We start from the raw sequence: 27,925 nt of genomic DNA, 5'->3' as shown, positions 1-27,925 counted from the left end.
GAAGAGGTATGTTTACTCCTCTCCTGGCCTGTGCTCTGGTCTGTAAGTGACCATAAGCACTCTTCTCCACCCTGGAACTGTGACCAACGTCCCCACTCCCCTTTGGCCATAAGCTCTGGTGTGCTAGTGCTCCTCCTTGCCCTGGAACTGCAATCCATGACTGCAACCCGGAACCGCATTTGTTGCTTGTCTTTCATTTTCTAAGAGGACTAATGACATCATAGGGTGATGTCTTGACTTGCCCATGAACTGGATTTGAGTGAGTCAGAGTTGTACAAAATTGTCAGGCTCACTCTTTTCCAGAGCCATTGAAATCCAGTGTAAAGACAAAAGCCAGAATGACTGGTGATGGCCTGGGATGCAGTGGATAGCCTTGGTGTCTTCATTGTCTAACCAATCTCTAAGTGCACCCAGTGCCTGCTTCAGCTGCTTTCATGGCCATTAGAACAAATTGTTCTCATCTGCACCTTCTGCCAGGGGAAGTCTTCACATGCTTGGGGTAGACATTTATTGGTTACCTTCAACCTAGTTTAGCCCATCTACCAAGACAGTTTTACGATGGCCACTGTACAGGTTACAGCTTCTTGGAGCCACAGGTGAGAGTTGGGTGAGAGGTGGACACCAAAGGTGCATAAGCAACCCTGAAAAGGGATTGGCAGGGCCTCACACCAGAAGTACTAGTCCTCCCTGAAAAGAAGAGCTACTTTAAAAGTAGAATTAGTCAAATGGAAAAGGAGGTACAAAAGCTTACCGAAGAAAATAATCCCTTAAAATTAGAATTGGGCAAGTAGAAGCTAATGACTCCATGAGACATAAAGAAGCAATAAAACAAAATCAAAAGAATGAAAAAAGAAGAAAATGTGAAATATCTCCTTGGAAAAACAACTGACCTGGAAAGTAGAGGAGAGATAATTTAAGAATTATAGGACTACCTGAAAGCCATGATCTAAAAAAGAGCCTAGATATCATCTTTGAAGAAATTATCAAAGAAAACTGCCCTGATATTCTAGAACCAGAGGGTAAAACAGAAATGGAAAAAAATCAACTGATCACCTCCTGAAAGAGATCCCAAAATAAAAACTCCCAGGAATATTGTAGCCAAATTCCAGAGCTCCCAGGTAAAGGAGAATATATTGCAAGCAGTCAGAAAGAAGCAATTCAAATGTCATAGAGCTACAGTTAGGATAACAAGATTTAGCAGCTTCTATATTAAAGAATCAGATGGATTGGAATACAATATTCCAGAGGGCAAAAGAACTAGGATTGCAACCAAGAATCACCTGCCCAACAAAACCAAGTATAATTCTTTGGGAGAAATGGATATTTAATGAAAAGGAGGACTTTCAAGCATTCATGATGAAAAGACCAGAGCTGAATAGAAAATCTGACTTTCAAATACAAGACTCAAGAGAAGCATAGAAAGGTAAACAGGAAGAGGAAACCATAAGGATTCAGTAAGGTTAAACTCTTTACATTCCTACCTGGGAAGTTGATACTTGTAACTCCTAAGAACTTTATTATTATTAGAGCAGTTAGAAGGAGTAAACATAGAGGGCACCAGTGTAAGTTGAATATGATGGTATGATTATCTAAAAAAAATAAAATTAAGGGGTGAGAAAGAAGAATGCACTGGGAGAAGGGGAAAGGGAGAGGTAGAATGGAGTAAATTATGTCACATAAAAGAGATTTGAAAGAGATTTTACAGTGGAGGGGAAGATGGGGGAAGTGGCAGAGGAGGCAGGAATGGGAGGAGGGAACATTTCAAATTGGCTCAAAGAGGAAATAACATGCAGACTCAGTTGGGTGTAGAAATCTATCTTACCATACCAAAAAGCAGGAGGGGAAGAGAAGAGGGGAATGCTGATAAAAGGGAGGGCAGATTGGGGGAGGTGGTAGTTAGAATCAAAACACTTTTGGGGATAAACAAGGTTAAAGGAGAGAGAGAAGGATAAATGGGGGGAAATAGGATGGTGAGAAATACACAGTAATCATAACTGTAAAATAATTTTTACAGCAAGTTTCTTTGATAAAGGCCTAATTCCTCAAATATATAGAGAACTGAATAAAATTTATAAGAATACATTCCCCAGTTGATAAATAGTCAAAGGATATGAGCAGGCAGTTTTCAAATGAAGAAATCAAAACTATCTATAGTCATATGAAAAAATGCTCTAAATCACTATTGATTAGAGAAATGCAAATTAAAACAACTCTGAGGTACTGCCTCATGCCTATCAGATTGCTAATATGACAGAAAAGGAAAATAACACATCTTGGAGGGGTTGTGGGAAAATTGAGACACTAATGCACTGTTGGTGGAGTTGTAAACGGAATCAAACATTCTGGAGTGCAATTTGGAACTATGCACCAAAGGGTTAAAAAACCATGCATACCCTCTGATCCAGCAATACCACTACTAGATCTGTATCCCAAAGAGATTAAAAAAAACAAAAAGGAAAAAGGACCTATATGTACAAAAATATTTATAGAAGCTCTTTTTGTGGTGGCAAAGAATTGGAAATTGAGAGATGCTCATCAGTTGAGGAATGGCTGAACAAGTTGTAGTATAGGATTTTGATGGAATACTATTGTGCTATAAGAAATGACAAGCAGGATGCTCTCAGAGAAACCAGGGAAGACTTATATGAACTGATGCAAAGTGAAATAAGAAGAACCAGGAGAACATTGTACATAATAACAGCAATGCTATGCTATGATCAACTGTGAATAACTTAACTATTCTTAGCAATACAATTATCCGAGACAATTCTGAAGGATTTATGGTGAAAAATGCTATCCACCTTAAGAGAAAGAACTGATGGAGTCTGAATACAGATCAAAACATACTTCTTAAAACTTTATTTTTCTTGGATTTTTTTTTGTCTGTATTCTCTTTCACAACATGACTAATATGGAAGTACGTTTTGCATGACTGCACATGTATAACCCATATCAAATTACCTTCTCAATAATTTCCTTTTTATTTTTTAACATTTTTATTTTTTCAATTACATGTAAAATAATTTTTAATATCCATTCTTTAAAATTTTAAGTTCCAAACTCTCTATCTGCCTCATTGAAAATTACTTTGAAAGTTAATTAGTTTCCTTCTCTCCAAGCTACAAACATAAAGGATGGGAACTATGCTATGAGACCATACTTGAGCATTGATATTTTCCATGGGAGTTTTACATCTTTTGCAACCCTTAAGGCCAGAGTCACTCATTAGTTCAGGAATTTTGTTATTGGATAACAAACTAACATCCATTTTAATACTTCTATATATTAAACATCCAGATATAATCTGTATAACAGAAATATTATAAAAATGACCAACTGTGAAAGACTTAGCTACTCTGATATAGACAATGATCCAAGACAATTCCAAAGGACCTGTGATGAAAAATGCTATTCACCTCCAGAGAGAGAACTGATGAACTCTGAGTGCAGATTGAAGAGGACTTTTTCATTTATTTTTCTCATTTGTGTGTATGTATGTGTGTTTCTTTTGCAACATGGCTAATATGCAAATATGTTTTGCATGAATGCACATGTATAATCAATATCATAGTGCTTGCCTTCTGGGTGAGGTAGGGGAGGAGCAAGGGTGAGGGAGAGAATTTGGAACTCAAAAATTTTTTAAAAGAGTGTAAAAAATTATGTGTAATTAGGAAATGTTTTATGAAATAAATAGAAAATATTTTTAAAAAGAAAAATATAATGTGTAATACTTTCTAGTTCTCATTAATATTTTTATTTTGTTTTCTCTTGCTCACAACAGGTCATTGTCAATATCACCAATCTGTTGTTGCCAGGATTTAAGGAGCGCAGACATAGGTCATTCTGGTTTCATGTGCATGCTTCATTTAGCCTTTCCTTTTATAGTCTGTTCATTTACATTTATGTATCATCTTTTTTTAACTTGCAATATAGTTTTGATCCCTTTTTTCCTACAGGACTTGTGGTTGATTTACCTATATTTTACTTGATGTCATCATACAAGAAAGTAATCTTTACTTTTAGGTGATTAATGAATCACCTTTCTTTTTCTAAGTGTCACACAAGGAAGTACCCAGAGAGTAGGATGTTTTTAGGCTGAACATGTATGTTCATCATATTTCTAAATATATCTCTGGGTCACAACCCTAGCTGTACATTGGTATGAAACTCCCTCTGGGCTGGACTTGACTTTAAATGTCCATTTGAATGCAATGACTTTTGAGCCAGGTGGTAATCTTACAAGTATGGGTTTGACCAATAAATTTTCTTTCCTCCTCTGCTGTCTTTTTCTATTTGATTATGGTGACAGTACTGGCATGCAGCTCTCTTGATTCCAAGTCTATAGCTGTCTCTCCAACATTATATATATGGACATAAATATATGTATATATCCTACTTTATTGAGAATAGCTATACATACATTTATATGAATGTAGATTTATGCATAGATGCACTTCTACATACTAATCAACAAAAGTGTATGACTGGAACAATACAACCTCCTGACACAGGAGAAAGAACAATGGATCTGGAGTCAATGGACCTGGGTTCAAGTCCCATTTCTGGAATCAGGAGGCTGGATGATCATTTATTAAGGTGGAAGTAAAGGGTGTAGGTGATATCCTGCTTATGTTTAGGTTGGACTAAATGAGGTCTTTATGATATAGTGGAAAGAACACTGGACTGGGAAAACCTGGGTTTGAATCCTCACCTTGACATTCACTAGCTATGTGACCCTGGGCAAGTCGCTTTTGTCTCCCTGGGGTAGCTTTGTCATCTACCAAATGAAAGGATTGGATTACATGATCTTTGAAGTCAAGGCAGCTAGGTGGTGAAGGAGATAGAACCCTGGACCTGAAGTCAGGAAGACTTGAGTTCAAATCCAACCTCAAACTCTTACTATCTTGGTATCCCTAGGAAAGTAATTTAACTTTTCCAAACCTCAGTCTCCTCATCTGTAAAATGGGGATAGTAAGAGCACCTACCTCTCAGGGTTGTTAGGAGGACTAAGTGAGAGAATGTCTATGTGTTTTGCAAACCTTAAAGCTCTATGTAAATGTGACGATGAGGATGATGTTGTCCCTTCCAACTCTGTATCCTGTGATCTTCCTCCCTCTTTTTTTTTAAAGTTATTTTATTTTTTTTATATTTTTTATTTTTTATGGTAATTTTTATTTATTTTTTTGTTTTCAACCTTTACTTCCACAAGATTTTGAGTTCCAAATTTTCACCCCATCTCGCCCCTCCCCCCACCCCAAGATGGCATGCATTCTGAATACCCCTTCCCCTACTCTGCCTTCCCCTCTATCTCTCCGCCCCCATCCCCTTCCCCTTCAATTTTCCGGTAGGGCAGGACGGATTTCTGTACCCCATTTCCTGTATTTCCTTTTTCCCAGTTGCATGTGAAAACATTTTTTTTAAACATGATTTTAAAACTTTGGGTTCCAAATTTTCTCCCTTCCTCCCTCCCCACCCACCCTCATTGATAAAGCAAGCAACTAAATATAGGTTATATATGTGCAGTTATGCAAAACACTTTCATAGTAGACATGCTGTGAAAAACTAACTCTATTTCCCTTAATCCTATCCCACCCCTCCATTTATTCTATTCTTTCTTTTGACCCTGACCCTCCTCAGAAGTACTTGCTTCTGATTACCCCCTTTCCCAATCTGCCCTCCTTTCTATCATCCCCCCACTCCCTTGCCCCCCCATTTTCCTGTAGAGTAAGACAGATTTCCTTACCCAATTGAGTGTGTATGTTATTCCCTCCTTAAGTCAAATTCTATGAGAATAAGATTCACTCGTTCCCTCTCACCTTCCCCCATTTCCCCTCCACTGTAAGAGCCTTTTCTTTTCTGTTTTTTTTTTTGTGAGATAATTTACCCCATTCTACCTCTCCCTTTCTCCTTCTTCTAGTATAATCCTCTCTCACCCCTTAATTTTATTTTCCAGATATGACCCCTTTGTTTTCAACTCACCCTGTGCCCTCTATCTATCTATCTATCTATATCTATATTTGTACATATAATTTTTTTCCCCTCCAACGACCCTAATACTGACAAAGGTCTCATGAGTTACAAATATTATCTTTCCATGCAGGAATGTAAACAGTTCAACCATAATAAGTCTCTTATGATTTTCTCTTTTCCTGTTTACCTCTTCATGTTCCACTTGAGTCTTGTATTTGAAAATCAAATTTTCTATTCAGCTCTGGTCTTTTCATCAAGAATGCTTGAAAGTCCTCTATTTCACTGAATGATCATTTTTCCCCTGCAGGATTATACTGAGTTTTGCTGGGTAGGTGATTCTTGGTTGTAATGCTATCTCCTTTGCCCTCTGGAATATTATATTCCATGCCCTGTGGTCCCTTAATGTAGAAGCAGCTAAATCTTGTGTTATCCTGATTGTGTTTCCACAATACTCGAATTGTTTCTTTCTGGCCGCTTGTGATATTTTCTCCTTGACCTGGGAACTCTGGAATTTAGCTACAATATTCCTAGGAGTTTTCCTTTGGGAATCTCTTTCAGGTGGTGATCGGTGGATTCTTTCCATTTCTATTTTGCCCTCTGGTTCTAAAATATCAGGGCAGTTTTCCTTGATCATTTCTTGAAAAATGATGTCTAGGTTGTTTTTTTGATCATGACTTTCAGATAGTCCAATAATTTTTAAATTCTCTCTCCTGCATCTATTTTCCAGGTCAGTTGTTTTTCCAATGAGATATTTCACATAATTTTTCATTCTTTTGGATTTGTTTTACAGTGTCTTGATTTCTCATAAAGTCACTAGCTTCCAATTGCTCTATTCTAATTTTTAAGGAAGTATTTTCTTCAGTAATCTCTTGGATTTCCTTTTCCATTTGGCCAATTTTGCTTTTTAGGGCATTCTTCTCCTCATTGGCTTTTTGGACCTCTTTTGCCATTTGGGTTAGGCTATTTTTTAAGGTGTTATTTCCTTCAGTATTTTTTTGGGTCTCCTTTAGCAAGCTATTGACTTGTTTTTCTTGATTTTCTTGCATCACTTTCAGTTTTTCCTCTACTTCTCTTACTTGCTTCTCAAAATCCCTTTTGAGCTCTTCCAAGACCTGGGACTGATTCATATTTTTCTTGGAGGCTTTGGATGTAGGAGCTTTGACTTTGTTTCCTTCTTCTGGTTGTATGTTTTGATCTTCTTTGTCACCAAAGTGAAATAATACAGTCTGACTCTTTTTGCACTGCTTACTCATGATCCTGGCCAATTACTTGAGTTTTAAACTCTTTGTTAAGGTAAAAGTCTGTTTCCAATGTGGAGAATGTACTGTCCCAAGCTTCGGGGGTTTGTACAGCTGTTTTCAGAGATACTTCTAGGGACCTGAAAATTTTCAGTTCTTCCAAGGTGCTATGATAAGGGGCGAGGTGTTTCCTGTCCACAGCCACAACAAGCTCCACCATGCCAGCGCTCCTCCTCGCCCCAGAACTGCCCCTCAGAGCTGTGACCCAGATCAAGCACAGGTAAAGCAAGAGATTCCTGCCTCAGCACTGGCAAAGAGATCCCTGCATTCCCTTCTGATCAGCCACTCGATTCCCCCTAAGTCAGTGCTGGAAGCTCAGGAGGCAGCCGCGGCCCATGCTTGGAGCTTGCGGCTGAGACCTAGCTCCTTCTCTTACCGCAGTCACAGACTTTTCCCACTGACCTTCTAAGTTGTCTTTGGCGTTCCTGGGTTGAGAAGTCTGGAAACCACCACAGCTGCCCGCGATTCAGTCCTCTGAGGCCTGCTCCAGGGTCACTGCGGCCTGTGCGCCCATGCCGCACTGCGCTCCTCTCCCAGCCTGGCTCGATCAACCATCCAGGCTGTCTTTAGCTGGAGATTTGTTTCACTCTGTCTTTTTTTTGGTTCTGCTGCTTTAGAATTTGTTTAGAGCCATTTTTTACAGGTATTTGGAGGCGTTTGGGGGAGAGCTCAAACAAGTCACTGCTTTCCCTCTGCCATCTTGGCTCCGCCCCCGATCTTCCTCACTCTTATCAAATGCTGTGTTTATTGTCATTCTGACCTCCAGTGTTGTTATTCCTCTTTTTCTCTTGGTCAGTCTCATATATAGCTTAATTCGTATCTCTCCCCACCTGAGCCCCCTGAAAGTGTAATTCATTGTGTTTGTATTTGCGTTTATATTGCCTTTTTATATTCATTTTTTCCCCAACCTATCAGACACTTAATAGAATAGGCATTTGCATACACATAGTAGAACACAAAAAGAGGGTTGTACATGAAACTGCAGATCTCTCTTTTGTACAACTTGCTTTTCTTTTCAGGTATATAAGGTGTCTTAAACATCTTGGTACAATTTTAATGCTTAGTAGCTTAAAACTACACTAAGAATTTTGCCCCTCCGCCTTTGTATAATAAGATTAACCTATAATTTTTAAAGTGAGTCCACTTGTCTGGCCTTACTTCTGTTCTTTTATCTCTATTTTTTAAAAAAATTATCAATGATTCTCTTTTCTTTATCTTTGACCCTATTTCTACCCTTCTCTTTCTCTCCCTCTACCCTCTAGGAAGAAAAAAAAAGAAAAAGAAAAGAAAAGGCCTTGTAATAAATATATGTATATGTATATGTGTGTATGTATATGTACATGTATATATTATATATGTATGTATAAGCATGTATACATGTGTGTGTGTGTATAGTCAAGGAAAACAAATCCCCATATTGGCTATGTCCAAAACTGCATAGCTCACTCTGCCATTTTAGTCCATCACTCTCTGTCAGGAGGTGGGGGGCACCTCTGAAATTGTGGTTGGTCTTTGGATTGAACAGAACTCTCAAGTCTTTAAAAGTTTCTTATCTTTACGATGTTGCTGTTATTGCATAAATGGTTCTCTTGATTCTATTCCCTTCACTTTGCATCAGTTCATATCAGGCTTCTCAGTTTTCTCTAAAACCATACCTTTCAGACTTCCCAATGGTACAATAAGGAGAAAATCTTCTGTTCATCTTTGTATTTGCTTATCTGTCTTTGTTTCTTCACTAAAGCATAGTGAGTTTGGTCAGGTTTTATAGTTTTACTTATAATATTGCATTAATATTTGTAATGTTATATCATATTACCATAATTTATTTAACTATTCCCCAGTTAATGAACAACCCCTTTGTTTTCAGATCTCTGCCACCACAAAAAGCACTGCTATCAATATGTTTGTATATAGGGGTCCTTTTCCTCTTTCTTTGATTTCTTTGGCGTATAGGACTGGGTCAAAAGGTTAAACAGTTTAATGACTTTTTGGGAATGGTACCAAATTGCTTTACAGAATAGGTAGACCAATTTACAGGTCTATCAATAGTGAATCATTAATACACCTCTTCCCACAGCCCCTCTAATGCTTGCTATTTTTCTTTTTGTTATCATTAACAATCTGATGGATGTGAGGTAGAACTTCAGAGTTGTTTTAATTTGCATTTTTCTAATTATTAGTGATTTGGAGCGTTTTTTCATATTTCTGTTTTATATGTTCTTTTCATATGTTTGTGGACAGCTCAGATTTCTCCCTTTGAGACCTAGATACTCGGATCTTTTGACTATCTAGGGGGAATCACTTTTGTTTTTATAAATATGAATCAATTCTTTATATATTTTAGAAATGAGACTTGATCAGAGAAATTGTTACAAAGATTTGCAAAGATTCCTAGTTACTTGTTACTTGTTCTAATGTTAAGAGTGTTCATTTTGTTTGTGTAAAAACTGTTAAATTTTATATAATCAAAGTTTTAATTTTATCTTGTGTGATCTCTTCTATCCCTTTTTTAGTTATGGTGTCTTTCCCTATCAGTAGATATGAAAGGCTACAAATATGTTTGTGATTATTTCTTCCTTGATCTTGTATATCTAAGCCATGTATCCATTTTGAGCTTATCTTGCTATATGGTTTGAGGAGTTGGTCTATACCTACTTTCTGCTAGATTGCTGTCCAGTTTTCCCAGATGTTTTTGTCAAATAGTGAGCCCTTATTCTGCTAGTTGGGTTATTTAGTTTTATTGAACCCTATGTTACTAAGTTTGTTTCTGTATGTTGTATGTCTAATTTGTTCCACTAATTGAACTCTTCATTTTTTTAACCAGTAACAAATAGTTTTGATAATTGTTGCTTTGAAATCTAATTTGGTCTCTGGCATTTCTATTGAAAGTCCTTCTCCTATATAACTCCCTCTTTTTAGTCTAGAATCTCTTATGCTTGAAACTTGCAACTTCTACCCATCTTCACCAATTGATACGTCCCTAACTGCAATATTACCTATTAGAATTCAATCAGACATCCTGAGTGAGATTTCACCTTTCCCTGTAATATACTAGGTCCTCTTAATCATCCCAAAATCCCTTTATCTCTTTTTCATCATAGAATGGCAAATCATCCAGGAGTCCCACTCATGGTTTCTTATAGGAACATCAGCCTCCTCCTCCTGACACAGCCTCAAGACAATTGGGTCCAAGACTCAGGCAGCATCTCTACCTGTATCTCTACCTCTTTCATTCTGGTCCTTTCTTTTCACGATGTCATCTAGGCCCCTCTTTTGATGGTATCTGCTACTATCTTAGTTTTGGAGAAAGTGCTTTGCTAGTATTCTCTAATTGCCTCTTCCTTCACATTCCATGTTTGTAGCCATAAATGATTCCAGTTAAGCATCCCTGACCTCCCTTTAAGTAAAAAAATTATTATCTTTCTTTTAGTGTGGAACAGTTGATGTTTTCTGCAAAGTCCCCTTTAAGAACTTTATACTGAAAAGAGTGGTAAGGGAGAAAGCTACCTGTTGTGTATATGCCAAGGTAGATACCACAGACACTGGCTATAGTATAGGAAGAATAGCAAATGAGACATCCAGAAGTCCAGAGTAGACATAATACAGTAAAAGAGACATTGATGTGAGACCTATAACCTTAAATTTACTTAAGTGCACAACGTTTAATAACAAGCAAGATGAACTAAAGGCCAGTCCTGAGACCCATGAAAAGACTATCAAGCTGGATGGTGATACTTTATGCCAAAGAAAGGATAGGATAAAGGAAGTCTGGATAGTGCGAATTCCAGAATTCTATTGTAGGAAGATATGCTTATGTAACACAGTGGAGCTTTTACAAAGAGGGACTATTTTACAAATAGTCATTTACTTCAAAAGAAATGCAATTATGCACTCCCCACAACACATGGGAGGCATAATCCCTCTTCCCCTTTGCACCACCTAAGTTTCTGGGGAAAGAGATTAAGTTCATAGTTTAATTCAGTTCCCATAGAGCACAGTCCCAGTTCCAAGTCTAAAATCCACCTCGAGTTCAAATCTCAAGCACCCTGACTTCTCAGGACTGGTGTGGTTGGCTGTTGTACCAGCCCACAGGCAATCCTGTCTCCAAGGTTGCCATGGCTTGAACTTTGGGTTCAATAGGGATCACCCGAGGTACCCGAAACTGTTGAGGACAAACAAGACAGAACAGAAACAAATACGCCAAGTCCATTTCTCAGAACCAGTGTCAAAGAAGGAGAGCAGGGGAAGGGAGTTCTTTCCCCTCACTGATTCAGTTCATGGCATCCATGCTGGGCACAGCAAATAGGTCACATTGAGAAGAGCACTGCTGAAAATATGAAAGACAGCTCCAGCATCTTACTTTTAAAGATATAGCTAGCCAGTCAAGGAAGCTCCTCCCACCCGCATGGTAGGGGACACAGTGAGCTCCACCTTCAGCAAATGAGACATGCTCAAAAGCTGGGTTACATTTCCATCAAGAAATACAGGAACCAGAGGGGAAAGCATGTTGTAGAGCAGAGGTGTCAAACTGGCTGTGGGAAAAATTCCTTGTGTGGCCTGACCCAGATTAAAATGTAATTGGGAAATGTTTAACAAAATAAATAAAAATACATTACAACATAGATAATGTTAATTTGTGATTTTCCAAGTCAATAAATGTCCTACAGGGATCTATTCCTATTTCTATTTCACTGGTGTAGAACATTCTGGTGAATATCAATGGAGGGAGAATGGGACATGTGGAATGTTACAAATATAATTTCGCTAAATTTCATCAAAGTATTTAGTAAAGTATTTCATGCTATTCCTATAGAAGTGATGGAGAAGTGTGGTTAGATGATTGTACAATTGGATGGATAGGAGATAGGTTGAATTACCAGACTTGTGGAGTAATCATTAATGACTTGATATCAGCTTGGAAAGAAGTCTCCAATGAAGAGCCACAGGGTTCTGTGCTCCACCTTGTGTTGGTAAGCATGTTTGTCAATGATTAAGACAATGTATATAAGTGGACAGCATGCTTATCAAATTTCGATTTGCATGATGCTGGCAGGAATCTCTAATACACTGGGCATGGAGGCAAGGTCCCCAAACCTTTTGACAGGCAAGAGCCTGGGGTTCAATCCAATAAGATACAATATAATAGGGATTAATGTACAGTCTCACACTTGGATTTAATTCACTGACTTCATGAGTACAAGTTAGAACAAGCTTGATCAGATAGCAGTTTGTATGAGAAGGATTTCAGTCGGCTCAAGATGAGTCATCAGTGTCATGTAGAAAGTGACTTTTGTAAAATAGCAACTCATAAATCATAAATCTTGCTAAAATTACCTGTGCTTTAGGAAATGGAACAATCAACAACAAGACATTTTGAATACATAGGACAGGAAACCTTTGTTTATTTTGCTGCTATTTGGACAGCATTGTAGAGTGAAAAGTGCTAGTCTTGGAGTCAGGAGAAAGAGAGACATCGATTCGAATTCTGATTCTGATCCTTACTAGTTTGTAACCATAGACAAATCATGAAATGTCTCTAAGCCTCAGTTTCTTCTTCTGTAAACTACATCCTTTAAAACCCAGCTCAGGTATTACCTCTTATATGAACTCTTCCCTGATCTCCCTAGTTAATACTTTCCTTCCTCAAATTAACTTGCATTTTTTTAATCTAGTTATATGTTGTATCCCCCAGTAGAATGTAAGCTCCTTGAGGGCAGGGATTTTTTTTTGTTTCTTTTTTGTCTTTATATCCTTAGCTTCTAGTGAAGTATTCTGCATTTTGTAAATATGTGTTGATTTGAATGGAATAAAATTTAAATGAGACAGCTAGGTGGCGCAGTAGATCTTGCCAGGCCTGGAGTCAGGTAGACTTACCTTCCTGAGTTCATATCTGGCCTCAGACACTCACTGGGTGACCCTGGGCAAGTCACTTCACCCTCTTTGCTTCAGTTCCCTCATCTGTAAAATGAATTGGAGAAGGACATGGCAAGCCACTCCAGGATCTTTGCCAAGAAAACCCCAAATAGGGTCACCAAGAATCAGACATGATTGAATAACAACAACAATTTAAATAATTTCCCAAATGCTTATGTCACAGGGCTGCTGTGAAACATCAAATAGGAGAATGTATATAAAGTATTTTTTTAACCTTTATAATACTATATAAATGTCAGCTATTGGGATCTTGGAACTTAAGTACGGTTTTGATAATGTCTCATGGAAGCAAATGGAAGTGATTCAGGTAAAAGTATGAATTAGTTGGCTCACCGGAAGACATTTTGTCGTGAAGCTGTCTTTATCCTGCTTTGTCTTTCATCCCCAAACTTTCTTAGAAAAGGGATTGGGGTGGATTGTAACTGAGTGAAAATTTTGAGTAGAGCTTATCAGTATGTGAGGTGGGATCCTCAGTAAGGATAGAGGGAGGAAAATGAAGTCACGGCTCAGCAGCACCCCAGGCTTCTAAGTCATGGGCATTTGCCCTTGGTATAGTTATAGAAACATAACTGATTAAGCAATGAAAAAGCATTTTAAGTACTTGTTATGTGCCAGGAACTGTGTTAGCCACGCAGCATCCAAAGACAAAAATGAAACACTTCCTGACTTCGAGGAACTTACAGCCTTTTAGGGGATTCAGTATAAACCTATCTATCTGTGCAAAGTCACCAGCTTCACTTTCTCCTCCTTAATCCAATTCACTTGCAAGTCATGGCATCACCCTCCTGATGCCATGGTCCTCTTTAGGAATGAAGGACAAACAACATTTAAGTATATCTATGAAGTAATGATGAGATAATCTGAGAGGGCGAGGCATTAGAATTGGGGAAATCAGGGAAGGCTTCATGTAGAAGGTGCCACTGGAGTTGAGATTTCAAAGAGATTAGGGATTTTAAAAGGCAGAGGGGAGTGCATTCCAGGCACTGAGGACAGCTTGTGCCGTGGTTTAGACAGGAGGAGGAATCATGCAGGAGGGATAGCAAGAAGACCAGCTTGGCTACATTAGAGCATGGGAAAAGGAGTAATGTATAGTAACCCTGAAAAGGTAGACCAACATTCAGTTGTGAAGGGCTTGAAGTACATTCAATTGTTGCCTGGAGGGGTCCAAGATTCTTGACAACCCAATGACAAAGAATGAGGGATAGATTTTCCTAAGACTGTACAGTAAGCAGCAGGGCCAGGACTTGAACCCAAGTCTCCTGACTTCCCAAATAGCCATTTGCCCCCATGCCACACTGAAAGGCCTTCCCAACAAAAGCACAAAATAGCACAGAATACAGCCAGCTAAGGACAAATGTTTAATAAAGAACAGTTTACTTTACTTTCTAGTCATTTCTTCTTGTGAGAGAAGCAGCTGAGGGAGCTTTGACATGTCAGAGAGCCCAGTTTTCAAAGACCAGCATACTGGTCCTCTCTTCTTCCATGGAGGTGTAGTCAGTACAGTTAATGAACTTCAGCACCATGCAGAGGGTCAAGAGAAATGGATGTGTTTTCCAAGGGGAAAAGATGCAAAGCATCATTTGTCCAAGTGTTATCCCACACAGTTAGATGGCCGCAGCTCTCCTTGACATCCTGGGGATCCTGGGAATGTAACAGCTCCAAGAGTCATGGGCAATGTTCCCGTGTCTTAGTCATCAGCTGGAGAACAGGTGTAAAGCCATGAAATATGGACTTTCTCAGGAGCCCGGAGGAGAAGTGGAGGCACTTGAGGATGGCGGTAGGCACTATGTGAACTCCCTGCCCCACTATAAAAGAGGCTGATTTGCTATTCAAACTCTAAAGTGGGTTATGTAGTCCAATGGACTGGAATCACATAAACTTGTGAGTAGATTATTAGCTGACTGGACTAAAGTCACTATATTACAAGGACCATTATACACACACATGCACACACACTACTTTCCAATCTAAATGTCCACAGGGCATCAAGGGGCTCGGTGTGGAATACTTAATATTCAGAAATGGCAGGGGGAAGGGGTACTTGGAGAAAATTCCTTCTTCTTTGGGGAATCTCCCTGAGAGCCCAAACAAATGCCAAAGGGCTATGGGTGGATGAGGTACAGCCCTCATGCTTACTTCATTAAAGGGGCAGTGTGCCCTCAGGTTATGATAATGTTATTTTTTTAACTCCACTGATTTATGAGCCTTTTGACCAGTGTCGTAGGGAACCCACTCACCTGAGTCAGAGGCCTCAGAGTAATTGAGACTTGGTAGAGCAGAGAGATGGAAATGAGCTGGCTGCCTGCCAGCAGCCTTTTTTTTTTCTAATGCGAAGACCACTTGCAGTTTGGGAAAGTACAGGGTACAGAGTACCCAAGGTTGTCAGGCAGTTGGACTTATTGCTGATGAGTCATTTTTATCTTCCAAGGGCCCATGGCTGCATCTAACATGTACCCACCAGTTTTTGATTGATTGCACTTTAAGGAAGAGAATTTTGGGTGCAGGCACCCTTTTTTGGAGGCTAAATTATACATTTTAATCAGCCAGCTGAATTGGGGCTCTGGAAACACAACACAGATATATGTCTGTCTGTCCATCTGTCTCTGTCTACCTGAATATTGCCTGCCTGCCTGTCTGTCTCCGTCTATCTAGTTATCTATCACCTATTTGTCTGTCTCTGTCTGTCTACCTTTCTATTTATCTATCTACCTACCTACACCTATCTATTGACATCAACAAGGGACAAGGGTTTGCAAGTCGTCCTGTGCCATCCAACTAAGTTTCTTTTCTTCTTACTCTTTACACAGTTTGTGGAACTAGGAGAGAGACTGTACATGTGATTTCATTGTTATAGGGAATTTTTGGATTAATAATAATAACAACAATATTCAGCTTTTATATAGTGTTTTAAAATTTACAAAGCACTTTACATGTGTTATCTCCTTCAATCCAGTGCGTTAACTATTATAAAATTGGCTATTTTATAGCCATATAGTCATATAGCCAATTTTATAGCCAATAGTTATAATATAACTATTATATATGTATGTAACTAATATAACTATTGTAAAATAGTTAAACTATAACTATTATAAAAACTACCTCTACAATTTGGGACCTTCTCCATAACTTATAGTCTTAGAGAGTTGTGCAGAACAGTGAGAGGTTAAGTTACTTGCTCGTGGTCATATACTAGTAAGTGTCAGGGGTAGAACTTGAACCCAGATCTTCCTGACTTTAGGACTGGCTCTCTACCCACTGTGCCAGACTGCCTCTCATGGTGTTAGAACTAGATGTTGTGTTGATAAATGAAGAGAAGAGGATTTGAGTGATTATGGCCCATTGTTAGCCATCCTAAGCATTTTGTTTGGAAAGCACCTCTCAACATAAGCAAAACACGGTTTTGTTAAACAGTGTCCCAGTGTTCTTTTCCCTATTCTGCCATAGGTATGATAAACCCTTGGAACGGCAAAATCTGCTTGCCCAGAGAAGTTCATCAGTATTGTGGGTCAATTTCGTGACAGCATACTTGCACGGGTTCTGGGTAATGAACAATGCTCTCCTGCTTTCCCAGTCACCAATGAAGTGAAGCAGGGCTATGTGCTTGCTCCCATGCTTTTTAGCATATTTTCAGCAATGGTGTTAGACACCTTCGATGAGGACAAAAATGGCATCAAGACCAGCTACTGGTGGTAAATCATTTAGCTTGAAAAGGCTGCAAGCCTAGACTAAACAGAGAGAGAGTTGATGTGTGACTTTTTGTTCACATGATTATATACCCAGTGTAGCCTCTGAGGCTGAGATGCAACAAAGTATGAATTTATTCTCTTCTGCTTGTGCTAATTTTGGACTAAAAATTAACACTAAGGCAAGTTTCTCTACCAGCCAGCACCACAGCATCTATACATGAAACCATGAGTTACAGCAAATGGAGAGGTTTCGAATGCCGCGGATAAATTCGCTTACCTTGGCAGTATACTTTCCAGGGATACACACATAGGTGATGTGGTTGACACACACATTGTCAGAGCTAGCTCAGTGTTTGGGAGGCTCCAAAGGAAAGTATGGGAGAAAAGAGGTATTAGGCTGTCTACCAAACTGAAGGTCTACAGAGCCATTGTGTTGACCTCATTGTTGTACGCCTGTCAAACCCGGATAGTCTACCAATGCCATGCCAGGAAATGGAATTGCTTCCATTTGAATTGTCTTAGAAGGATTATGAAGATCATCTGGTAAGATAAGATATCAGACACTTCTCGAGCTGAACTGCCAAGCATTCAAACTCTACTGCAGAGAGCACAACTCCAATGGGCTTACCCTGTTGTTCAAATGCCAAATGTACATTTGCCTAAAAGACTATTTTACAGAGAGCTCACACATGACAAGTACTCACAAGGATGTCAGAAGAAGCAAAAACAAGAACACTTTCAAGGTCTCTCTGAAGAACTTTGAAATTGATTATGAGACATGGGAGACCCTGGCATAGGATCACCCAGTATGGCGTGCCCACATCAAAGAAGATGCTGTGCTCTATGAGCAAAGCAGAATTGCAGTAGCTCAAAAGAAACATATGTGCAAATTTAGAGCCATCACCACTCTAAATGTACATATGGACTATTTGTTCCCAACCTGTGGTAGAGTCTTCCAAGTTCATATTGGTCTGATCAGTCACAGCTGGACATACTGTACCTTGACCCCAACATAGTGATGTCATTTTTATCTTCTTTGAAAACAAAGGACAACAACCATACCCTTTGAATATTATAGATCCATCCAAAGCCATATCAGTATCATTGGTTTTAACCCAACAAGTCTCTGTGATACTTGAGTTCAGATCTGCTTCCTTGCATTAGGATCTCTAGTTTATCTTGTACTTTGTGCCTTTACATTCAGACATTTGAGGTCATGGGTCACTGGCTCCTTTCTTGGATTTTGTCTCCTATAAACCTTCAGGTGTCTCAAATTCTAGCTTTGTTTCTACCTTGTAGCTACTATTTATGATAGCTAACATGATGAAAATGTTTTCAAAAATTGGTTTTCTTTTGCCTTCTTCCCTTTTTCAGTTTAAAGTATTTTTCATTGGATTAACAATACTTGAGGCAAATAAATTTTTACCATTCCTCATTAGATACACTCTATCCCTGGTGAGAAGCCTGTCATAGCTATATTCTGAACTCTACTGGCTTAGTCTAAGGAGGACCCAAAGTTACCTCCATGACATAATGAAGTAATGAAGGAGGACTTTTGTGGAAGCGAATCAACTCATGTCAACAAGTATTAATCAACTGCCTCTCATGTGCCAGACACTATGCTAAGCATTGGGGATACAAAAAAAGAGGCAAAAAAAGCATTCCCTGATCTCAGGGAACTAAGTCTAGTGCAGTTGTTTGTATCTTTTAAAATTAGAAACCCAAAAGTAAATATAATACTTGAGATGTGGCTTGACCAGGGCAAAATATTGCGTGATTACTATCTTCTTTGCTCTGGGCACTGTACTTTATAAAGTCACAAATCTACAGTTTACAACCATTAAGATATAAAACAGAGAGACATATGCTCAACTAATGTGCTCAGCAGTGCCATGAAAACTATTCTGGGCAAAGGATTCTCATTTGTTAGTAACATTCTCCAAGGGCTCTTGGTTTATAAATAGCATTGAGCTCTGGAACACTTCAAGGCTATCTCAATAAAATCCATAGCATTGTGAAATAAATTCTTCTAACCATCCACACAGAAAAAGTAATGTGGATGAAAAAGGCATTATCACCTAGATTATGATTTGCTGCTCAACAGGCAGTTCATAAATAGGTCAACATACATACACAAAGTTGGCACTGAACAATAAGATGAAATATAAATTGAATAGCAGGAATTTGGGCTATATCATACTTTGCAAATTGAGCAGCAATTTTAATGGTTCTAATTATCTTATTGTTGTAAAAGCCCATCTCTTGAAATCAATATCCTATGCTCTGTTGGTATTGCCTTTGAGGATCTAGGATCATGTCCATACCACAATGAGGCATCAGAGGAGAAATTTTGTGTAGACAATTTATGAGAGGGCATTTTAAAATATGTCACCCTGAAGTGAACACAAAACCCTAGGATCATATATTTAGAGCTGGAAGGGACTTCAGCAACCATCTGATCCAACCTCTTCATTTTACAAAGGAAAAAAGCTGAGGTCCAGGGAAGTAAAGTGATTTGCTTATGGTCATATGGGTAGTAAGCAGGTGGGATTTGAATCCAAGTCCTTTGACTCAAGAGCTACAGCACTTGCCACTATCCATACTGCCTCTCTATGCTTTATGGCTGTAAAATATGATATTGTACCATCATAGAAGAATCAAAATAAAAACTGACCTTCTAACTTCAAATGTTATGATTCCAAAGACAATGGAGAGATATATGGTGGATGTAAGCAGAATATACAACCAACAATGACTTGTGTATTGAAAACACCACTGATGAATTGAAGAACTGGAAAAAAAAGGTAGGCAGGTCATGGCCCTGTCTATGATATAACAGATGGAGTTTTCATTGGGTTTGAATTCTGGCTTTGCTGATTACTAGCTATGTGACTTTGGGCAAAGAAATTTCCCCTCCCTGAGCCTCAATTGACTCCTATTAAAATGAGAGGTGGTGATGGGTGAGCTGGATACATCTTTAAGGTCCCTTCCAGCTCCAGTTCTTATGATTTTATGACAAGCTACCTCCAAGATCACTTCCTGACTGTGATAGGGGAATGCAGGCATCTCCTTCTTTAGAGAACCTTCCAAAGAAAGTGGTAGCTTGAAAAACAATGGGTTTTATCAACACCTCTCTTGTTGGTACTTTGCAATAGTAGTAAGAGCTCAAAAAAAGTGAAAAAGTATAAGGAACAAAGGAAAAAGAGTTCATGAAAGGGGAAAGGGAAGGAGGGGGAAGATACAAAGCTCTCTGCCAATGTGTTATGTGTGATTATGTGTTGTCCATGAATGGCAACATTTACACCAGCCTCCATACTTTCTGGGCATGTTGCTGTGTAACAAATATATTTAAAATACAGCTCAGGAAGCAGGGGGATGATAAAGAAGAGGGCAGATTCGGGGAGGGGGTAATCAGAAGTAAACACTTCTAAGGTGGGACAGGGTCAAAAGAGAGAATAGAATATATGGGGGCTGGATAGGATGAAGGGGAATACAGTTAGTTTTCCACAGCATGTCTTCTATGGAAGTGTTTCGCATGACTACACATGTATAACCTGTATGGAATTACTTGCCTTCTCAATGAGGGTAAGTGGGGAGGGAGAAAGGGAGCAAATTTGGAACCCAAAGTTTTAAGAAGAAATGTTAAAAAAATAAAAAATAAATTGTTTTCACATGCAACTGGGAAATAAGATATACAGGCAATGGGGTATAAAAATTTATCCTGCCCTACAGCAAAATAGAAAGGGAAGGGGATGGGGGTGATAGAAGGGAGGGCAGATTAGGGAAAGGGGTACTTAGAATGCATGCCATTTTGGGGTGGGGGGAGGGATGAGATGGGGAGAAAATTTGGAACCCAAAGTATTGTGGAAGTGAGTATTGAAAACTAAAAATAAATAAATAAATTTTAAAAAATAAAATAAAATGAGTCTATAACAATAAAAAAATGTATAATACAGCTCAGGGAAAGTGAGAATTCTCCTTTCCTCTCCCCCTCCCTCACCCCCCTGCCCCAGCACTTGAAATTTTATTGATTTATAGGTTCTTTTCTTTTCTGAAGAAGCCTCTGATTTTGAATATAAGAAATCCTGCATGCAAAAACTGAATTTGAACTTCCTCCTGATTTTCCTCTGGCTCCGTTTCCCTTAAGAACCCCAAGATCACAAGAGAGATATCAAAAGCACAGTGCAAAATTTATGAAAATGAAATTTATTATCTAATGTCCTGAAAGTGACATTCTTTATTGTCTTTTTCCTTTAGAATGTCCTCATCAAATTGAGCTTTTCTGCTCCAATCCCCTGGAGAACATGGTAGAGTTTGGTCCAGTGGATTTATTTGTAGAATGCTGTCCTTCATTCCCATTCCTCCCTTTCACTCAACCTTCTCACCATCACATCGCTAACCCCTGTTCTGATCCTGCTTACCCTCTAATATGTTAGCAATAAATCTGTGTTCATCCCATCTTGGTGGTTTAAATCTGTTTAGAACAGATAAAAATAGACTGTGTTCAATCTTGTATTACCATAACCTCTTCTTAAAGACTGTGTTGGTAAATCTTCCTTTCTTTCCTTTTTTTTTTTTACCCAGAGTTCCATTGTCTTTCCTCTGAAGCATGATGTTTATTACCCAAGAATCCTTATGAAGTGCAGAACATTTGCAATGTAGTGGGGGAGGGGGAGGGCTAGGTGTCAAGTACAGCTCAGCACAGTATTCAAGGAAGCTGTTTTTCTTCTTTAAGGATATATTTCTACTATCCTCATATTTGAACAATTCCATTATAAATTTTAGCTTCTTTTCATTTGCTTAAAACTATTGGAAAGCCTTTCTTATTTTTCAGAACTGTATTTGGTCTTAAACTCAAGGTCAACTTGTTTTAGCAATCATTTCTGTCTTTTTTTTTTTTTTTGCTAAAACAAAAGGGAGAGAGGTACTTTTTGTTTATTTTTACCCTTAGATATTACAGAGGAATAGCTTAGAAGTAAATGGATTAAAAAAATAAGCTTCATCGACTTTTAATGCATTTATTACTTTAGAAAGAATGATTTCTGAATAAGTTTTGAGGGGAATGTTGTAACATAAAAGAGACAATTTTAACCAAGTTTTTCCAATAAATCCCCATGGCTTTGGAACAAACTGTTTTTTCTCTGTTGTTTCCTTCCTTTCTTTTTAAATGGTGGAATATTGTGTTGTCAATGTTAATATTACAAATGTGAACAATGAATGATATATAAAGCAGCTAGCCTGATACAAATGCCTACCCCTAACTTCTAAATAACAACAACAACACAACAAAACTAGCTGAGGCTTCTGGGGCTTAATGTAGATGATGGTAAACCTTTAGCGACATGCACAAAATCAACACAGAGCAATAATCAATAAGCATTCAAAACATTTAGTGGGAAAGGCAGAAATACATGTCTTAGAGACAAAAACTAAATTGGTTCTGTTAGACTAGGCATGAGGGGAGAATTGAAAGGAAAATTGCTGTCCATTGTTTGTGAAAAAACAGTCCTGGGACCCATTAACTGGAATATTTTGACTGGTTAGGAAATAAGAAATGACACGGTGGGTTAGACCAATGATCCAGCCACCCTGGCATTCCATCTCTCACTGGGGTGCCAAAGGATTTCTTGTGGGAGAACAGAGTAGTCGCCTTCCATGACTTTGTTAGCAAAGATTAGAAATCTACCCTCAGCATCCTCAACTTCCTTAAATAATCATTTATGGCTCAGCTCAAATCCTACCTACAGCAAGAGGCTTCACCTCTCCTCCCTACCCCACTGTTAGTTCCTTCCTTTTGCAATTCCAATTCACCTTGTGGAAACCTTATATATACATAGTTCTTTGCATGTTGTCTTCTCCAGTAGACTGTGAACTCCTTGAGGACAATGTTGACTGTTTCAGCCCTTCCTGCATCCCAAGCACTTAATGTGTTGCCTGGCAACCTGCTAATGCTTACTAAATACTTAGTGACTTAACTTGTATCATCCATAACTTTAACTTATACCCTTTTAGCGTTTGTTGAGATTTTCATCCAATGCCCTCCCCTTATGATTATGCCTCTTTTTAAAGTTTTATTGCTTGTTTTATAAAATAGGTTTCCTTTTATTGTATTTCCAACTACTTTCTAGTTTCTGGATGTCTGGGGATATACCCCATTCCCTTCACCCTCCCTTTGGTCACTTATCCATTTTGATAATCTCCCTTCTCAACTGTCCTCTTTCCAGAGTAGATGGGCCTTTTGTCTTCATATGTCTGTTATCCTAGACCCCCTTGATTACTTTGGATGGTCCTTACAGAACCTAAAAATTTTCAAGGGAGAAAAATTCATGCCATTGATTCTTCTAGTATATCATAGAGTTTTGTCCTTGAGTTGTAGCATGTTAACATCATAAAAGATCTTCGAATTGCCTCTCAAGGAAACATGCATCTCTTCTCCAACATCCTTAACTAGTAGTCTCCAAAGACAGCACGAGAAGACCTCTAATATGTAGGGTAGCAGAACATAGCACTGAAGAATTTAATTTAATGAGTCTTTACTGCGTACTACATGTGACACACTGTACTAGGTAGTGTGGTGAAACGAAAGAGAAGAAGAGGAGGGAGAGAAAGGAAAAGAGAGATAGAGAAATAATAAGAAAGAAGGAAAAGGGGGAAGAAGAGGAAGGAAGGAAGGAAGGAAGGAGGGAGAAGATCACTTGCTCCTGACTCCATGGAACTTAGTCTAATCATATAATGGATACTCATGGGGATGTAATGGAAGAAAATGAACCTATAGGATCTATGGCATTGCATCCAACAATTTGGTAAATGGGAAATTTATATATGAGTAAAGGGTTAAAATAGCTAGACTGTGGAAATGTACTCAAATATGAGTACGAACGTTTTGATTTTATGTTTACTCAATCTTAGTAGCCGAACAGTAACATTTAAACAAGGTTTATGTTTGACTTAATAAGGAGACATAGAAGGCAATATAGAAGTGACTTTGAAAGTTAGATCAGTGTGGCTATGCACAGAAAACAGGAGATGACCTGAGGAGTCAGTTGGCTAAGAATGAGGAAACTTCTTAAAAATCCATGAGATGCTTGAGTTAAGTGCAGATTTTTCATCCTTGTTTTATAATGAGAAGAGGCAACCTGGTATAATCCATAGAGAACTGGACTTTCTAAACCAGTAAGCCCTGGGTTCAAGTTTATCCTCTGACACACTGTGTAACCACAGACAAGTTACTTTCCTTCTCAGTGCCTCTGGGTAATTCTCTAAGACCATAAGTTTGTAGTTCAAGTGCTGATTTGCATTGGTGGAGGGCGTTTCCTCACCAAGAGTTCCCCGTGCTGATGTAATAACTAGTCCAATTAAAACAAACAAAACAATCAAAAATGTGTTTTTGTTTTGTTTTAAATAAAGGTATTGTGTCATACTGGATAGAATTCCGGTCTTGGAGTCAGGATAACCTGGGTTCAAATCCTGCCTCTGATGCTTACTAGCTATGTGACCATGGCCAAGTTTCTTAATCTCTGTGTAACTCAAGCACTTCCCTGGGACTTATGTACTTAGTCATATAAGTCTTTCAATCTGCATTAGTGGGGAGAATTCACTGCACTAAAATTAATCAAAGACTTCTCATGTATTTGTATCATAGTCTGCATTTACAGGGGCAGATCTTTCCCCCACATTCTTTGGTTTCTCCACCCAGAACTGTATACTCCTTAGAGTACAGTAAGAGGAAGGAGCAGAAGCCAGAGCTTAAAATGATGGGAATACTATGAATCACTATATCAAGGGGCTACTTTCCAAAGATAGACTGAACTATTTCATGAGACAGCCTTGCAGTACCACTGATGATCACATCAGAAAACCATGAAAGAGGATCAGTTTACATGATAGTGGTTTGTGTATTCTTCTTTCCTGAGTCCAGGAAGTCAGAGATCATGACTACATGGGGTGCTGGAGCTCCTCCAGAGGAGAAGCAGAGCAAGCTCCTTTGGTCTGTCTGTCAAGAATGGCTCCATGGCCATTTGGATGAGACAGTTCTTCAAGTAACATAGCCAGGATAGCTTGACTCTATCATGAGTTCTTGGGTTACAGGTCCAAGAGCCGGATTTTGATATTATGATTCTGTCTCTTTTCTCTTGAAACTTTGCCTATAGGACATGGGAAATGAAGTTGTGATCTTAAGCTATTAACTGGGCTGCTAGCACAGAAGCTGTTGTAGAGATGGCTAACTCTTTACAAAAGCCCCGAGCAATCATTTGGGGAGTCTCAATACCGTGCTTTATTGTTTTTTTTTCTAGTTTGTTCAATTCAGGTACCTAAACTGTAAGTATATTTCCTTATGACTCATGAAGAATGGGGGTAGGGATTAGAATTTTAATAGGAAATAAAACATGAGTTATCCTTGGACATTTTCCCAGACCTTTAACTTCCAGGTGAGGGCAAGATATGAGCCAAAGTTGTGATGCATTTATGAAGTCATCTATGCAAATTATTTGCCATTTTTTAAATCCTTAGAGCTAAGAGGAACCTAGGTCAAGGTTTATGATTGGGGGGAGATGGGAAAGGGGGGAAGTACTTACTAAAATTAGTGAACTACCTAATCAGCATTAGCCTTTATCTGTGTAACTACCCTCCTCCTTTTAGGACACCCCTCCATATCTTAAGTGAGTTACTCTCTACCCTCTATCCTTTACACATAGAGATTAAAACCCTTACTTCAGTGTTTTTTAGTATAATGCTATTAATTCCGTAGACCTCTAGAGGGTTTCTTAGGTGAACTGCTCTTTAGATTTTGATGAATAATATGAAGAGGCTTATTCTACTTCTTTTCCAGAACTACTCTTATTGTTTCCTACTCATAGGGGTATGCTGGTAAATGTTTAACGCCTGACTCTATTTTTAAAAAAATTGTACCCACAATGCCTTTTCAGTTTATTATGCATTGTTAACATTTTTTCCATCTCTTTCTTAAGCCTAAAGTGACAGTCAACAGAACAATAGCTCAAACTCTGATTTGTAGTGTTTGCAGATTTCCACAGTGTAAATGATCACAATGGAAATTGAACACTTGGTTCTCACTAGGCAGTATGAGCTGGCTCCAGGACACCTCTCTCCCTCACTCCCCGTTATTCTCATTTCTACCTGTGTGCTTTGACCCAAACTAGTCCTTTCTTATGGTTTGCCTTTCTTTCTCCCTTATACCAAGTTCAATTCCACCCAGACTTCAAGGATCAGCCATATCAGTGAAGCCCTTTCCCACTTACTCCAAGCCATACTGATCTGCTTCTCTGAACTCCTATAAAATTGGTAGTCCATACTACATGGTTAACTGCTTGATTATGCACTATCATATACCATTCTCTACTGGTTTCATGCATGTAAGTCTTGTCTTCTCACCCATATTGTACCTTCCTGAGAACAAAGAATGGTGTCTTAATGTGTCTTTGTATCCTCCACTGCACCCAACATAAGGCTAGATACACAGGTTCTCCATAAATACTCGATTGATTGGGGAAATGGCCTAGCCGAAAGAGCTCAACTTTTCATAATGTTCTCCATTTGTTGTTAATAGCGACCGTGACAGCAATCAGTATTATATTTGGAATTCTGCCTGGAGTTAAGAAAATAAGATACATTCCAGGTGTGCTCACTGGGAGAATAAGGCCTGCATTCTCCTCTGCCTCCATGTTGGCCTCAAGTTTATATAATGACATTCCTCAGACATAGCATTTCTTTTCTATGGAGTTTTAAGGTGTAGAAAAGAACAGTTTTACTCTTTAGCTTTGTTCAAAGCAAGGCAATTTACTCAAAATCAGGATGCATTGAAATGAATGTTCACATCATTTACAGTATTTCCCATTTTGCTTAGTACCTGGTTTCTCACTGTATTCCCCTAGTTGGACATACCCCACAAATGAACTGGATCCAGGCAAAATCAGTCTTCTGTTCTTCCCTGATAGAAGGGAAATGCCTTATTAATACTGGAATAACCTCTATTCATTGTGTATCTGGGCATTGTTGTATGGTACAATGAGTTAATAGCCCATCTCTTTTTATTTTGCATTAGCCCCTACCCTGCTGTTTAATAATACAATGGCTTACACTCTGACAATTGGAGGGCTATAGAAAGATCCAGAGACACATTTGCATGCTGACAATAAATGAAGGATAAACATCATTTTGCTGAAAGGCAGGATTGGGAAGAGAAACAGTAAGTGTAAATTAAATAATTAGAATCATTACTTCCAGACCATTGAGGATTTATTTTCATTGGCACAGGCCAGCTGGCCCTGGTTGATGAATCCTGGACAAACCCTCTTCTATTTTCCTGAGACATCCCCAGCAGTTCCATAGTCTTCTAGAAATCCCAAGATCTAGATGTCTGTTGTGGCTCCTTTACCTTATTGGCTAATGTCCATCCAAAATTAGTTGTGCTTTTGTTGATACTTCCTTTCCCAATCAAATGATTGGTTTGCTCATGTATATTTTTAACTTCAGAAATTCTCAGTGCTTCATAAAAGTTTTGAGGCAAACAACTGCCCACTGTATGGTGCTTGCCTTTATCCCTTTCCTCCTAGTCCAAATCTTAAATAACCTCATGTGCTAGAACTCCCCAACGAGGACAGTTAAACAAACAGATGATAGCTTTTGAAATCCCTTTCAACTCTTGAGATTCAATGATAATCCATCACATCCCATTTTGGGGGAAATCATACTGACTGTTTGCAATTATTGCTTCGCTTTTGAATAATTCACCAGCCATCCCTTTGCTAATGCATTCTAAAACTCTGCCAGGAATAGAACCAAGTTCACTGATCTATTGTTTACAGACTCTACTCTCTTCCCTTTTTTGAAAATTAGAACAAAGTTTGCCCTCCTTCAGTTCTGTGGTACCTTTCTCTTTCTCTAAGATCTAGCAACAACCACAGTGACTCAGCTAAAATAATGGCAGGCCTTTCAGTACCCAGCAAGTTGGTCTGGACCTGGCGACTTAGACTGTCAACCTCCAGAGTTTGGTCTGAGAAAATCAAACAGAAT

This window comes from Vombatus ursinus, unplaced genomic scaffold, assembly GCF_900497805.2.
Source record: "Vombatus ursinus unplaced genomic scaffold, bare-nosed wombat genome assembly UNPS02004596.1, whole genome shotgun sequence".
Lineage (NCBI taxonomy): Eukaryota > Metazoa > Chordata > Mammalia > Diprotodontia > Vombatidae > Vombatus > Vombatus ursinus.
The sequence above is the reverse complement of the archived record's forward strand: the minus strand, read 5'-3'. Positions refer to the sequence as shown.